Source organism: Hyperolius riggenbachi, chromosome 4, assembly GCF_040937935.1.
Source record: "Hyperolius riggenbachi isolate aHypRig1 chromosome 4, aHypRig1.pri, whole genome shotgun sequence".
Lineage (NCBI taxonomy): Eukaryota > Metazoa > Chordata > Amphibia > Anura > Hyperoliidae > Hyperolius > Hyperolius riggenbachi.
In genome coordinates, this window is record NC_090649.1 from 70,411,467 (window position 1) to 70,426,178 (window position 14,712).

General features: G+C 44.1%; 1 protein-coding gene across 3 annotated transcripts in view; it reads right to left on the bottom strand.

Annotated features, from left to right (window-relative positions):
• LOC137571282 (adhesion G protein-coupled receptor F5-like) overlaps positions 1 to 14,712 on the bottom strand; it is a 299,361-nt gene that overhangs the window by 193,159 nt on the left and 91,490 nt on the right. Inside the window, exon 1 of one of the 3 annotated variants that reach the window (XM_068280194.1) lies at positions 2,311 to 2,491. The exons of the other annotated variants lie outside the window; for them this stretch is intronic. The gene's annotated coding sequence lies outside the window, so the exon portion shown is untranslated. Of the gene's footprint in view, positions 1 to 2,310; positions 2,492 to 14,712 lie in introns of those variants that run through there. 3 annotated transcript variants of the gene reach the window in all.

The window sequence follows — 14,712 nt, forward strand, 5'->3', positions numbered from 1 at the left end:
TGACATGTGGGAAACCTATTTTGAGTGCTTTGTTGTTTGCAGAAGATTGAAAAGCTATTTAATTGACGAGGGCTCTTATTCAATGAACTTTACTTCCGCGTTTTTTCATAGGTGATATTTTTGTACTTTTTGAAGACCCCAACATAATGCTTAAACGTGTTGGAAATCACTGCACAGTGTGTGGGCTTTACTCAATCTGGCCATACAGGTAAAACTCGAAAAATTAGAGTATCGAACAAAAGTCCATCTATTTCAGTAATTCAACTTTTATGTGAAACTCATGTATGAAATAGGAAGTAGGAACTCTTTATATGTGTTTTGGATTCATTAGAAGATTAGAGTCTGACACTATAAGCCTAGAATATTGAGCATTTTCTGAATATTTTAATGGTCTGAGATTTAGATTTTGGGGTTTTCATAACCTGTAAGCCATAATCATCAACATTATTACAAATAAAGGCTTGAAATATCTCGCTTTGCATGTAATGAGTCTATTTCACGTATTAGTTTCACCTTTTAAGTTGACTTACTGAAACAAATGGACTTTTGCACCATATTCTCATTTATCGAGCTTCACCTGTACATCAAGTAACATAAGGCCTCCTTAACGGGACACTGAAGGAATCTAAAACTTTTGCTCTGGGTTACTTGGCTTCTGTATTTTTCAAATTGTCCCCATAGCGCAAAAAAAGTGATGAGTTACTAATGAGATAATGTCTCAACAAAACTCCAATTTTTAAAGTTTCAGATCTGACATTAAAGTTTTACAATTTTGAAAGTAATACTTGGAAATCATTGGATTCCAAGTTTTGTTTTGACTTTTTTTTTTTTTAATCAAAATCTCACTGCCTCCTTTAGCAGCCCAGCCTAGTACAGGGGGTCCCCTATTTACATACAACTTGAATTACAAGGTTTCATACATACAAAAGAAATTGTCTTTATTTACAAAGCACACTGTACTGTTTTTGTTATTGCACATTTTGGTTTTTATATCTGAAAGTATTGTATAAACTGTTGTAAGTAGCTTAAAACAGTTTAAAAAGATCCACAAAAATCGACCAAAAAACGTTTGTTTATACTATCTGTCCAAATGCGAAAGTAAATCAATTATCCACATTTCACATGACTCAACTTACAAACAAAGTCAACTTACAGATGTACTCCCGGAATGAAACTTGTATGTAACTAGGGGACTGCCGGTAATGGAATCTAATCGATTATGGTGTTTGTGAAACAAAATTTTGTTGCATGTTTACAGCTTTATAAAAGTTCAAAAGTCAGATTTTTCAAAAATAAAAATTAAAAAACTTTTCAATTTACTTGAGAAATTCAACATGATACTTAAAAACACAATTAAAAGATCATGTTTCATTGCTGAAATCAATGCAGATTGATTATAAATGTGCCCCCCCCCCCTTCCTGTAGACTTTAGCAAATCCAATCACAATGGCCGAAATTAAATAATCAGTTAGGAATCACATGTGAAACTAGGAATTCCAATGACATCGAAAAATGTCATCATCTCTAATTTAACCATCACCTATGGCAACCTACAGCAGGATCTACAGAAAGATGAGATCTGGTTGCTAAGGGTAACTCTGCCATATACTCGAGTAGTAGTCTGTGCGGCCATGTACTAAATAAATCCAAATACTGTATAACCAGCCAGTAGTGTAACTAAGGAGCTAGGGGTCCCAGTGTAAGTTTTACAAAGGGCCACAAAGCACTGTATTGCTATGGCAACCCGAAAACCAACCAAGGACAGCTACAGTGCACAAGAGGTGTAATCAGAGTAAAGGTGCACAATTTTTTTCATCAGATACAATCTTTCGACATGATTTGAACGATTGTAACTAATCGGAAGGCGATTATCGATTGTTCCCATTAAAATTAACAATTTAAGAAGGTTTTACATTCCGATTTGATCATAAAATCCAACTTTCGGATTGATTATTTTTCTGATCGACCAAAGAATCATATATCACATTGATTTGCGCCACAAATGGCACTGTTCTCTATACAATGCAATCGTAAAAAGTGTGTCAAAAGATCTAATCTAAAGGAAAAACTGTACCGTTAATGGACAACTTAAGAAAACAGTTTGTTGAGGATTCACACTATGCAATTCACAAATAGAGGTGATCATTACCAGCATAGCACCAATGAAAAGCTAATAAGATGGATAAAGGAGGGCTCCTAGTTGGCCCCTGTAGTACAGGGACCACAGTGTGGGCACAAGCTTTGCATCCCCCTGTGAGAAGCACTGAGGTACCTGCATCACAGTCAGCCAGTCAGCCACTGATCCCTTACCTGGCTCTTCTGCTCCTATTGGATGTTATTGAATATCTCCTCTCGTAGCTCCTAGCTGCAGGAAGTCTGGGAGAAGAAGCATGTTTAATAATAATCCAAAGGCAGCGGGAGGACCATCTCCAGCCAGAGAGCGCGTGGAAACTATCCCAGACGCAGCACTGGATGTGTCAGGCAGAGAGCGCAGCAGAAAAAGCCACAAGGCATTTTTTAGTGACATTACTTCCTGATGACGCTTTGCCACACAGGAATGTCACATTCGCAGCTCCCTTGGTTTTCACCTAGTTAGGCATAAAGTGGACAAACTTGTTTTGTTGTTTTAGATTTTTTTTTTCTTTAAGCTCACAAAAGGTGAACAAGCTGGGGTATAGATAGAGAGCTGGATATTCAGGTTACGCTGGATAGCCTCAGATTCCCACCGTCCTCTGCTGTGTTATCACTGATGGACAGTTATTTAGGGGAACTGTATACATGCGGAGTCTGCTGAGAGCGCAAAACGCCTATCTGCCGGGACGGAATAAAGTTATTGTGAGGAAAAGAAAAAAAAACATGTTTTTTTTTTCAATGAGCTTTGTTAGCCCCATTTACACCTAAAACAAAAACGCAATTGTGCGTTTTCCCCCCTCCCGGCACTCCACTGCACGCTGCGATTTTGTAAAAAGTGCTTCGGTAAGCACTTTTTCATAGCGGTTTTGTAATTCACTCCCTGACGCAAGTCAGAAAGTGAACTCTTTGACCCCAAAAAGAATAAATACAAGGTATTTATTCTTAAAAACGTGAGCGCAATCGCTTTACAAAGCGATTTTTGTGAGCGCTTTGCGTTTTTCCTATACCTTCTATTATAGCACAAATGCCTCAAAAATGGTCCATGCACCGCTTTGCTGAGCGGATCGGAAACAAACCACTCATATGTGAACTCTCTCATAGGGAGTCATTGCACAAGTGTTTTGTGGGGGATTTTAAAAATCGCCTGCACTTCAAAAAAAGGCAGAAAACACTGCTAGTGTGAACAGGCCATCAGGCTGTGTTCACACTATAGAGGAAATCGGTCCACTTCAAGGAACGGACCACTAGGGTGGAACGGACACGGGATACTACGGTATATAAAGAACAGGATCCGCGGAAAGTGGCTATTTTAAAGGTACAAGTCCACGGCAGTTTGATCATTTCACATCACCGCCAAGTTCAATGGCCAAATTACTGCTAAACAATTTGACCAGATTAATGAAATCGATTCCTTTTTTTGGATCAATCTGATCAGATTGGTTAGTGAGAATTTGGCTGTTAACGGGCACAACTGATGGTTTCCGATTGATTTTATTTTATATTTAAACATTTACAAAGTAGATTCGATCCCCCGAATGTGGTTGAATGATTGCATCTGAGTATGATATTGTACCATTAATCGCCACCTTAAAGAGGAACTCCAGCCTAAACAAACATACTGTCATTAAGTTACATTAGTTATGTTAATTAAAATAGACTAGCCAACCCGCGTCGTAGCATACGCCGCATCTATCTATCTAATAGAGTACGTGCCTCAACCTTGAAGCAAGAAGAAGTAGGCTTTCCATGAGAAAATGTATGCGTGCTCAAACACCAAGTTTAACCCTAGCAAGTCTGGCTTTGCAAATCCGGCCTAATTGGCTATTCATGAGGCAATGCTCATGCAAATATGCATTTGCTTTCGCATGCCAAACTATTAAGGGTCAAAAAACCAATACTGCAAAGTGCTCTCTCGCTGCCTGGGAACCACAGCGGTACCCCGGAGTGGGAGGCTGGGTGGCGCAGCCGCACCCCCCCCCCCCAAACGTGGCCAGCGCTGGGGAGAGCCGTCCGCACCCACCTCCTAATATTAAAAACAGCCACTTACCTTAACATCCATTGGGTTCTGCTACATGCGCATTAATTTTCTCATGGAAAGCATTTTGTGCAGTTTGTATCCTTTGGAGGCAGGTGGTGGATGGCTTGCTCCGGTGGTGTGAACCCTGGATTGAGTGCGCCTGTCCTCCCCCCCCCCCCCCCCTCCTCTGGAGTGCTGTATGTGAGCCAGCCCTGAGCTCTAAAGCTCGGGGTGACCCATGCTTCTCTCCTTTCTCATGTGGTGCCCCCAAATTAATGCGCATGTAGCAGAACGCAATGGACGTTAAGGTAAGTGTCTGTTTTTAATATTGGGAGGTGGGTGCAGACGGCTCTCCCCGGCGCTGGCCACACTTGGGGGGGGTCGTCCACGCCACCCAGCCTCCCCCTCCGGGGTGCCGCTGTGGTTTCCAGGCAGTGAGAGAGCCTGGGACCCTGCGGTCCCCCCAGTTGTATAAAAAGGGGGCATTGGGAATCCTCCCCGTGGCACTCCTGGAGGCCTGGAGCACACCAAAAACTGCTAGCAGATCCGCAAAATGCTAGCAGATTTTGAAACGCTTTTTCTTATTTTTCTGTAGCATTTCACCTAGCATTTTGCGATTTTGTAAAGCGTTTTTGGTGTAGTAGATTTCATATATTGTTACAGTAAAGCTGTTACTGAACAGCTTCTGTAACAAAAACGCCTGCAAAACCGCTCTGAACTGCCGTTTTTCAGAGCGGTTTGCGTTTTTCCTATACTTTACATTGGAGGCAGAAACGCCTCCGCAATCCAAAAAATGCCTCACCTCGGGAGTATGCGTTTCAGCAAAACGCCTCCCGCTCTGGTGTGCACCAGCCCATTGAAATACATTACCCAAGCGTATCCGCAGCCACAAGGGGATCGCAAAACGCTGCCGAACCGCTCTGGTGTGCACTAAGCCGGATAGTGCTAATGTAGCATGTAGCAGGGTGACTGCTTTGTGGTATTGGTTTGTGCATGCATTTGCATGAGCATTGCCTCATGAATAGCCAATTAGGCCAGATTTGCAATGTCAGACTTGCTAGGGTAAGGCCTCTTTTCCATGGACTGTGAATAGGCAGTGAAATGGCTCTCAAACTCTCACAACTGCTCACTGCTGCCTGGTAACTGCTCACTGCTGCCTGGTAACTGCTCACTGCTGCCTGGTAACTGCTCGCTGCTGCCTGGTAACTGCTCGCTGCTGCCTGGTAACTGCTTGCTGCTGCCTGGTAACTGCTTGCTGCTGCCTGGTAACTGCTTACTGCTGCCTGGTAACTGCTTGCTGCTGCCTGGTAACTGCTTGTTGCTGCCTGGTATCTGCTCACTGCTGCCTGGTAACTGCTTGCTGCTGCCTGGTAACTGCTTGCTGCTGCCTGGTAACTGCTTGTTGCTGCCTGGTATCTGCTCACTGCTGACTGATAACTGCTTGCTGCTGCCTGGTAACTGCTTGTTGCTGCCTGGTATCTGCTCACTGCTGCCTGGTAACTGCTTGCTGAGCACACAGCTCAACAGTCCGTGGAAAAGAGGCCTTAAACTTGGTGTTTGAGCACGCATACATTTTCTCATGCAAAGTACTTCTTCTTCTTGTTTGAAGGTTGAGGCACTTAGTCTATTATATATATAGATAGGTAATATAATCTCTTACCCACACTGTTATAAAGGAACAGGCAAATGTTTGATTTCATGATGACAGCAATCTTTTTGGTTGAAAGGTGGTGACAGGGAGTATGAGACACAGTTCCAACTGTCCTGTGTCCTGAGCACCTCTCCCAGTTGCTAGGCAACGTGAATAACAACATAGGAAATCCCATCATGCTCTGCACAGCATCAGGGAAAAAAAGCCCAGGCTTTTTTTCTTTGATGGGTGGAGCTTGGCTAAAAATGCAGCTAAAAATGATGCTTTGATAAGAAAAACAAAGTTCTAATGGTGTGAAACTGTTAAAGAAACACCAAGCCTTTTCAGTGCTGCTGAGTAGATTTTTAGTCCGGAGGTTCACTTTAAGACATGTTTCAATTTGTCCGATCCATTTTATTCATTGCAGTGAGGGTATGCAAAGTCCCAACCTGAACAATTTGTATGGACACCGGACGGAAGTTGGACGTGTCATCATAGCAATGCTTTTATCACGTCTGATGCCACAGACAGATCGCAATATAGGGTTCATGACTTGCGCATAAGCTGTCACACATGGCACGAGCCTGTCGTACTGGGAGCACAGCCTTACAAGCCTGCCGGAAATGCATTAGAAAAGGGACAGCTGGACAATGGCTTTAATTAGTAATGTCACCCAATGTCATGTCACACTCAATGTGTGGCCTCACTCAGTGGGTCACATGTCTGTACTCCTGCCCAGGAACCGCAACCAGCGGCGTAGCCTAAATACAGGGGGGCAGCCCCTTTGGCCTAGCGTTGTAAGAGGACCCCAACTACTACTTCACTCTCTTCTATAAAGGGGTTCATCCTTCAGATCAGGTATTTATGTGGCTACACATGTTATGGGTGTGAAGATTATGATGGCCACACCTGTTTTATGAGCCTTGTGAGATGGGCCCCCAGGCTGTGAGGGTCACAAGGGGTAGGCAAGGGAAGGGGTGTGATCATTGAGGGGCCTCATCAAAGTTTCACTGGGGAGGACAGTTATGCCCCTGTTGTGCACGCAATGTGTGGGCATGGTACCACCTTCCTGACCTCGTTGAGGGTGAGTTTGATGTACAAAAATGGCTAGGCAAAGCTATAGGCCTTAAAGTGGACCCAAATAAAAAATACAAGATTTCAGAAATTAAATCTATTTTCTAAATTATAATAATAAATAGCAGCCTTTTTTCAGCTGCATGATGACAAATATAAAATATTTTACATTTATTGGAGGAACCCCTCCCTTCCTTTCATATTGCCGGGACAGAATCCGGCAAAATGCTGGAGTAGGTGGTGTCCAGCAAAGGAGGAATTGCTAATGGCTGCCACCTGTAGAACCCTAGTTATGAAAAGAGAAGGGTGAAAAGCATGCACTGCAATGCTCATAGGCTTGAAGGAGTGTTTATTTATCTTTGTATGTGTCAGAGTGGTGCAACTAAATATTTTGAATTATAAAAATGTTTGGTTTGGGTCTGCTTTAAGGGCTGGAACCCACTAGAGTGATTTTTTGATAGTTTAGGGAGCAATTCAAACCGCTAGCGATTGCCTTAAATGCTCAGCTAATGTTAACGGATGGGCCAAATTACACTGGAGCGATTGTGATTAGCGAAATCGCAAACTCAGGACATGTAGCATTTTTAGCATTTCTGCAAGATAAAATATATAAACGCTGGCATAATCGCTCATGAATCTCTATACAGAGCGATTTTCGAGCGTTTTTAAAATACTGTCCACTGTAAAAAAAAAAAAAAAATTATTGAAAGGACCAATCAGAATTAAAAAGCTAATCACTAATCGCTACACAATCGCTGGCAAAACGCTTACACTTTTTAAAAATCGCCAGAAAATTCTCATGAAATCGCTTACAAAATGCTCATTAAAAACGCTAGCGATTACGATTAGCGATAGCGCTTTGGGTTCCTGGCCTCAGACAGATAAAACAGGTCACATATACAATATTTCCACTCAGCAATATGTTTCTTGCCTGTAACTCTGGTCTAACTGTTCATGGACATTTGAAGGTTAATGGGCAATAATTGCTTTTTCCCAGAGTTTTTCAACAGTATTTTCACTCCTCTTATCTGGAAGGCATAAATCTCAGAGATTTACAGATCAAAGCAGAACAAGGGGGATACAAGTCTCTCTAGCCTGAGCAGCTAATGATTCATAGATCAGTACAGAAACATTACAACTGATGTTAAGATAGCTAAATGTGACTAATTGCTGCAGAATCAGGAAGCTCTGGTCTGGCTGGTACAGTGAGCTTAATCGCCCTCCTGTGTGCTGCCAACAGGCTCTGCTGATAGACCTCAGTACAGGAGAGCAGCAACTCCATCTATCCTGTTCCATCTATTCTATCTATCTATCTATCTATCTATCTATCTATCTATCTATCTATCTATCTATCTATCTATCTATCTACCCTATCTATCTATTCTTCTTCTTCTTCTTCTTCTCCTTCTCTCTCTCTCTCACTCTCTCTCTCTCTCTTTTTCCAAAGCAAGTTCAAAAGGGGGACACGTGACGGAAGGGAAGAAAAGGTGTACAGGACAAAAGGGCGCCCGGAAATTTGGGCATCCAGAAAAGCAAATAGTAGAATATCCATAAATTAACCAATATTCTACTATTACAGTGAAAATGACGATAGTAATGTATTGATGATAGATACCGATATGTTACTACAGCTAAACATAACCCTATTCTCACACGGAACCCTCCCTCTGCTGATGCCTAACTTTAAACCCAACCCCCACGGGTAACCTTTACTATACCCCCATGTCAATGGCCAAAAAACCACACATTTTTGGGCACCACCATAGGCACGCATAGGAATCACGGCTTTTGGGGTAAAGCAAGAGATCACTGTTTGTAGCCATATTATGCATTGCAGGTGGCCCATATCCCCCCCCCCCCCCCCCGTTATTTCTATGGGTGGCTAAGGCGGCGCCCATACGTCCTACTTCCAAGAAAAGGGCTGAGTCTCGGGGTGTGGGGGTGGGATAGAGGTATAGTATGTAAGCCGTCTGTGAACTGCTACAGATCTCCAGACCATACTCCAGATCGTTATTTGCATTCCCTTGAGAAAGGAAACGCTGGCCTATTGTTTGTATGGTTTGAATAAACCATCTTCTCTAAAGATTGGTGTGCCGACATTTCGTGTATTATTCTTAATTGGTTTAGCGATGATTGTGATCAGTTGATTACGATTACGGAAAATTTCGTGAAAATTTTTGCATTTTTACTTATACGTAATTACGATTTGTAAATTCAATTGATTTCGTAATCATTCGTAATTTCGCCTGAAATTTCGCTTAATTTTTGCGTAATTTCAAGCCCCCATACATGGTAGTGACACCAAAATTGCTACAAATGTTAAGGAGAATAGTTGGTACAAGACAAAAAAAAAATTAAAAAAAGACTGAAGTTTTTGCGAAAATTGATTTAAACATGCAAAGAAAAAATGTTTTTTTAAACAAAAAAATTACAGTTTAAAAACCATTTTTCTTTGCATATTTAAAAAGCGATTTTCTCAAAAACTACAAGATTTTTTTTTTACTTGTACCCACGATTCTCCTTAACATGTGTAGCAATTTTGGTAGCAATAGCATGTATGAGGGCTGTGCTATTAACCTCTAAAATCTACACAAAATTTAGCGAAATTGCACGAAAATGATGCGAAATGCATGCAAAATTATGAAATATTACTATTACATGCGAAATTAATCACGATTTTCTCAGAAATTTCACATTACGGTTATGATTGCAAAATTTCGGCCCACCACTGCTAGTGCCTGGAAAGTGTGCTGGTTAAGGGCTCTGCCTCTGACACATGAGACCAGGGTTCGAATCTCTGCTCTTCTTGTTCTGTAAGCCAGCACCTGTTCATTAAGGAGACCTTGGGCAAGACTCCCTAACACTGCTACTGCCTATAGAGTGCGCCCTAGTGGCTGGCGGGTTGAGTCCGCCAGGAGAAAAGCTTGAATTGTTCTATGTCTGTCTGGTCTTGGTGGAGCTGTACACTGTATGCTTGTCTGGGCACCCAGAAAATACCAGTGGCATAACCTGTGTGCACAGTTAATACCCATTCCCTCCATGATTAGACACAGGTTCACTTTAGTCTTTAACCCATCGGATCAAGAAACATACTTTCTCTTATGCAAACATTTTTCTTCCTGACAGTCTTGGAGCACACACTATCACTTATCTGCCTAATGACACATTGATACGGGCATTGTGGGGAATGTAAGCTGCTTTTCACCACTTTTGTTTAGAAGACGCATAAACAAATGAAAACTGACAAGATGATTTCTGGGGCGGGAGACGCTGAACTCGCGGAACAGGTCCGGACTGACTGTAAACCCAGCAGGGGCTGAGGGTAATAGGTAACTATGTGGTATGTCTTTGTTGTGTGGTATAGTTACAGTAGACACATGCTGTAAATCTACCCTATGCAGAATGCTATAAATGGAGGTCAGCAGCTTCAAATTTCACTTTGTGAAAAGTTTATCATTTTATGGAAAGCCGCGCTTCAATAAAAGCCTGGAGGAAAAGGTAACTAAGAGGTTTTTGAGGGTCACACCTGGATTTTTTTTTTTTTTTTTGCATTAAAATCAACTTGTATTAAAATTAAATGAAGATCATGTATTCTAATCTGTGTAATTGAGCGTTGACATAGTATCCTGTGTTACCATAGCAACAGTCACATTACCCATGTACAGCGGGATACTCTGCTGGCGTTGGTGCTAGTAATTAGAGATGGCCTGAACGGTTCACCCGGCGAGTAGTTCACGCGAATTTTCGCTGTTCGCGTTCGCACCGATTAGTGAATTTTTATGCGCGTTCACCCTGCCTCCTATACTTATCATTGGGCTAAACTTTGACCCTCTACATCAGTGCTGTCCAACTTCGCGGGCATGGAGGGCCGTTTTTTTCCAGACCACATGGGGAAGGGCCGGCAGACCTCCCCAAATACCCCCCCCCCCCCCCCCAAGGGGAAAAAAAAACAATCTAGCAGCAGTATGCCCACAAAATGCAATTAGAGTGATAGCAGAACACAAAGTGCAACCAGATTGGCAGCAGATTCACCACAAAATGCAGTCAGATTGGCCACAGATTTCTCCACAAAATGCAGTCAGATTGGCCACAGATTTCTCCACAAAATGCACAAAGATTGGCCGCAGATTTCTCCACAAAATGCACAAAGATTGGCCGCAGATTTCTCCACAAAATGCACAAAGATTGGCCGCACATTTCCCCACAAAATGCAAAAAGATTGGCCGTAGATTACCCCACAAAATGCACAAAGATTGCCCGCAGATTTCTCCACAAAATGCACAAAGATTGGCCACAGATTACCCCACAAAATGCACAAAGATTGGCCTTTCCCCCGTGCTGCAGCTGCTGTAATGTAAATATTTACACAATATTTTTTATGAAAGATTGTACACTCAAATAAACTTGCCTTACATAATTCCACAGAGAGAATCCATATCTCCTTTTTTATGGTGCACTGAGTGGCACTTTTTAGGAGTGGAAGACCAGATCACTGGGGTCTCTGTAGTGTTGGGCGAACACCTAGATGTTCGGGTTCGCGAACGTTCGCCGAACATCGCCGCGATGTTCGGGTGTTCGCGGCGAACTCCGAACATAATGGAAGTCAATGGGGACCCGAACTTTCGTGCTTTGTAACGCTTCCTTACATGCTACATACCCCAAATTAGCAGGGTATGTGCACCTTGGGAGTGGGTACAAGAGGAAAAAAAATATTTGAAAAAGAGCTTATAGTTTTTGAGAAAATTGATTGTAAAGTTTCAAAGGAAAAACTGTCTTTTAAATGTGGAAAATGTCATGTTTCTTTGCACAGGTAACATGCATTTTTTCGCCATGCAGTCATAAATGTAATACAGAGAAGAGGTTCCAGGAAAAGGGACCGGTAACGCTAACCCAGCACCAGCAGCAGCAGACATGATGGAACAGGAGGAGGCGCAGGAGGAGAAGGCCACGCTTTGTGAGACACAACAACCCAGGCCTTGCATGAGGACAAGAAGCGTGCGGATAGCATGCTTTGTACCGCCATGCAGTCATAAATGTAATAAAGATAAGTGGTTCAATAAACAGGGACCACGCGGCAACGCTAACCCAGCAGCAGCAGACGTGATGGAACAGGAGGAGGCGCAGGAGGAGAAGGCCACGCTTTGTGAGACACAACAACCCAGGCCTTGCATGAGTACAAGAAGCGTGCGGATAGCATGCTTTGTACCGCCATGCAGTCATAAATGTAATAAAGATAAGTGGTTCAATAAACAGGGACCACGCGGCAACGCTAACCCAGCAGCAGCAGACGTGATGGAACAGGAGCAGGCGCAGGAGGAGAAGGCTACGGTTTTTGAGACACAACAACCCAGGCCTTGCATGAGGACAAGAAGCGTGCGGATAGCATGCTTTGTACCGCCATGCAGTCATAAATGTAATAAAGATAAGTGGTTCAATAAACAGGGACCACGCGGCAACGCTAACCCAGCAGCAGCAGACGTGATGGAACAGGAGGAGGCGCAGGAGGAGAAGGCCACGCTTTGTGAGACACAACAACCCAGGCCTTGCATGAGGACAAGAAGCGTGCGGATAGCATGCTTTGTACCGCCATGCAGTCATAAATGTAATAAAGATAAGTGGTTCAATAAACAGGGACCACGCGGCAACGCTAACCCAGCAGCAGCAGACGTGATGGAACAGGAGCAGGCACAGGAGAAGAAGGCCACGGTTTTTGAGACACAACAACCCAGGCCTTGCATGAGGACAAGAAGCGTGCGGATAGCATGCTTTGTACCGCCATGCAGTCATAAATGTAATAAAGATAAGTGGTTCAATAAACAGGGACCACGCGGCAACGCTAACCCAGCAGCAGCAGACGTGATGGAACAGGAGGAGGCGCAGGAGGAGAAGGCCACGCTTTGTGAGACACAACAACCCAGGCCTTGCATGAGGACAAGAAGCGTGCGGATAGCATGCTTTGTACCGCCATGCAGTCATAAATGTAATAAAGATAAGTGGTTCAATAAACAGGGACCACGCGGCAACGCTAACCCAGCAGCAGCAGACGTAATGGAACAGGAGCAGGCGCAGGAGGAGAAGGCCACGGTTTTTGAGACACAACAACCCAGGCCTTGCATGAGGACAAGAAGCGTGCGGATAGCATGCTTTGTACCGCCATGCAGTCATAAATGTAATAAAGATAAGTGGTTCAATAAACAGGGACCACGCGGCAACGCTAACCCAGCAGCAGCAGACGTGATGGAACAGGAGCAGGCGCAGGAGGAGAAGGCCACGGTTTTTGAGACACAACAACCCAGGCCTTGCATGAGGACAAAAAGCGTGCGGATATAGCAGCAATGCTTTTTGCCGCCATGCAGTCATAAATGTAATACAGATGAGAGGTTCAATAAACAGGGACCGGAAACGCTACACCATCCCAGATGTTCATTGGTCATGTTACTTGGTTGGGATCCTGAAGTGTTGCGTAGTCATTTCCAATCCAGGATTGATTCATTTTAATTTGAGTCAGACGGTCTGCATTTTCTGTGGAGAGGTGGATACGCCGATCTGTGACGATGCCTCCGGCAGCACTGAAACAGTGTTCCGACATAACACTGGCTGCCGGGCAAGCCAGCACCTCTATTGCGTACATTGCCAGTTCGTGCCAGGTGTCTAGCTTCGATACCCAATAGTTGAAGGGTGCAGATGGATTGTTCGACACAGCTACGTCATCTGACATGTAGTCCTTGACCATCTTCTCCAGGCGATCGGTGTTGGAGGTGGATCTGCACGCTTGCTGTTCAGTGGGCTGCTGCTGCATGGGTGTCAGAAAATTTTCCCACTCCAAGGACACTGCCGATACCATTCCCTTTTGGGCACTAGCTGCGGCTTGCGTTGTTTGCTGCCCTCCTGGTCGTCCTGGGTTTGCGGAAGTCAGTCTGTCGGCGTACAACTGGCTAGAGGTGGGGGAGGATGTCAATCTCCTCTCTAAAGTCTCCACAAGGGCCTGCTGGTATTCTTCCATTTTGACCTGTCTGACTGTTTCTTCAAGCAGTTTTGGAACATTGTGTTTGTACCGTGGATCCAGAAGGGTATAAACCCAGTAATTGGTGTTGTCCAGAATGCGCACAATGCGTGGGTCACGTTCAATGCAGTCTAGCATGAATTGAGCCATGTGTGCCAGAGTCCTACCAGAATCCTCATCATCCTCTTGTGAGCTTTGTGATAGTTGTTGTGATGCATCATAGTCGTCACCTTCCTCCTGGTCTGCTTCTGCTGACCATTCGCGCTGAATTGTGGAAGTCCAACGTGCACCGCTCTGGCCCTCGTCAGTGGTGGCATGAAATTCCTGCTCCAACTCCAGCTGTTCCTCCTCCTCTTCTTCGTCATAGCTGCTGGGGCCAGCGTTCCCTGAGGCGGATGGCCTGATGTTGGTACCATCACGCTGATCGTTTTCTCCTTCAGATTCCCCCAGTTGCATCATGACAGCTGTTTCCTTGATTTTCAACATTGACCTCTTCAGTAAACACAGCAGTGGTATGGTAATGCTGACTGAAAAGTTGTCACTGCTCACAAGCAACGTGGATTGCTCAAAATTTTGGAGGACTTGGCAGAGGTCCAACATGTTGGCCCAATCGGATCCACAGAAGCTTGGCAGCTGTCCGGATGCGCCTCGGTACTGCGCCGTCATGTACTGGACCACTGCACTCTTCTGCTCACAAAAGCGGGCTAGCATGTGCAGCGTAGAATTCCAGCGCGTAGGGACATCACACAGCAAGCGATGGTGGGGGAGATTGAAGCGCTCCTGCATCTTGGCGAGTGCCCCCGAAGCAGTACTGGAATTTCTACAATGTTTGGCCACTCGACGCACCTTCAACAG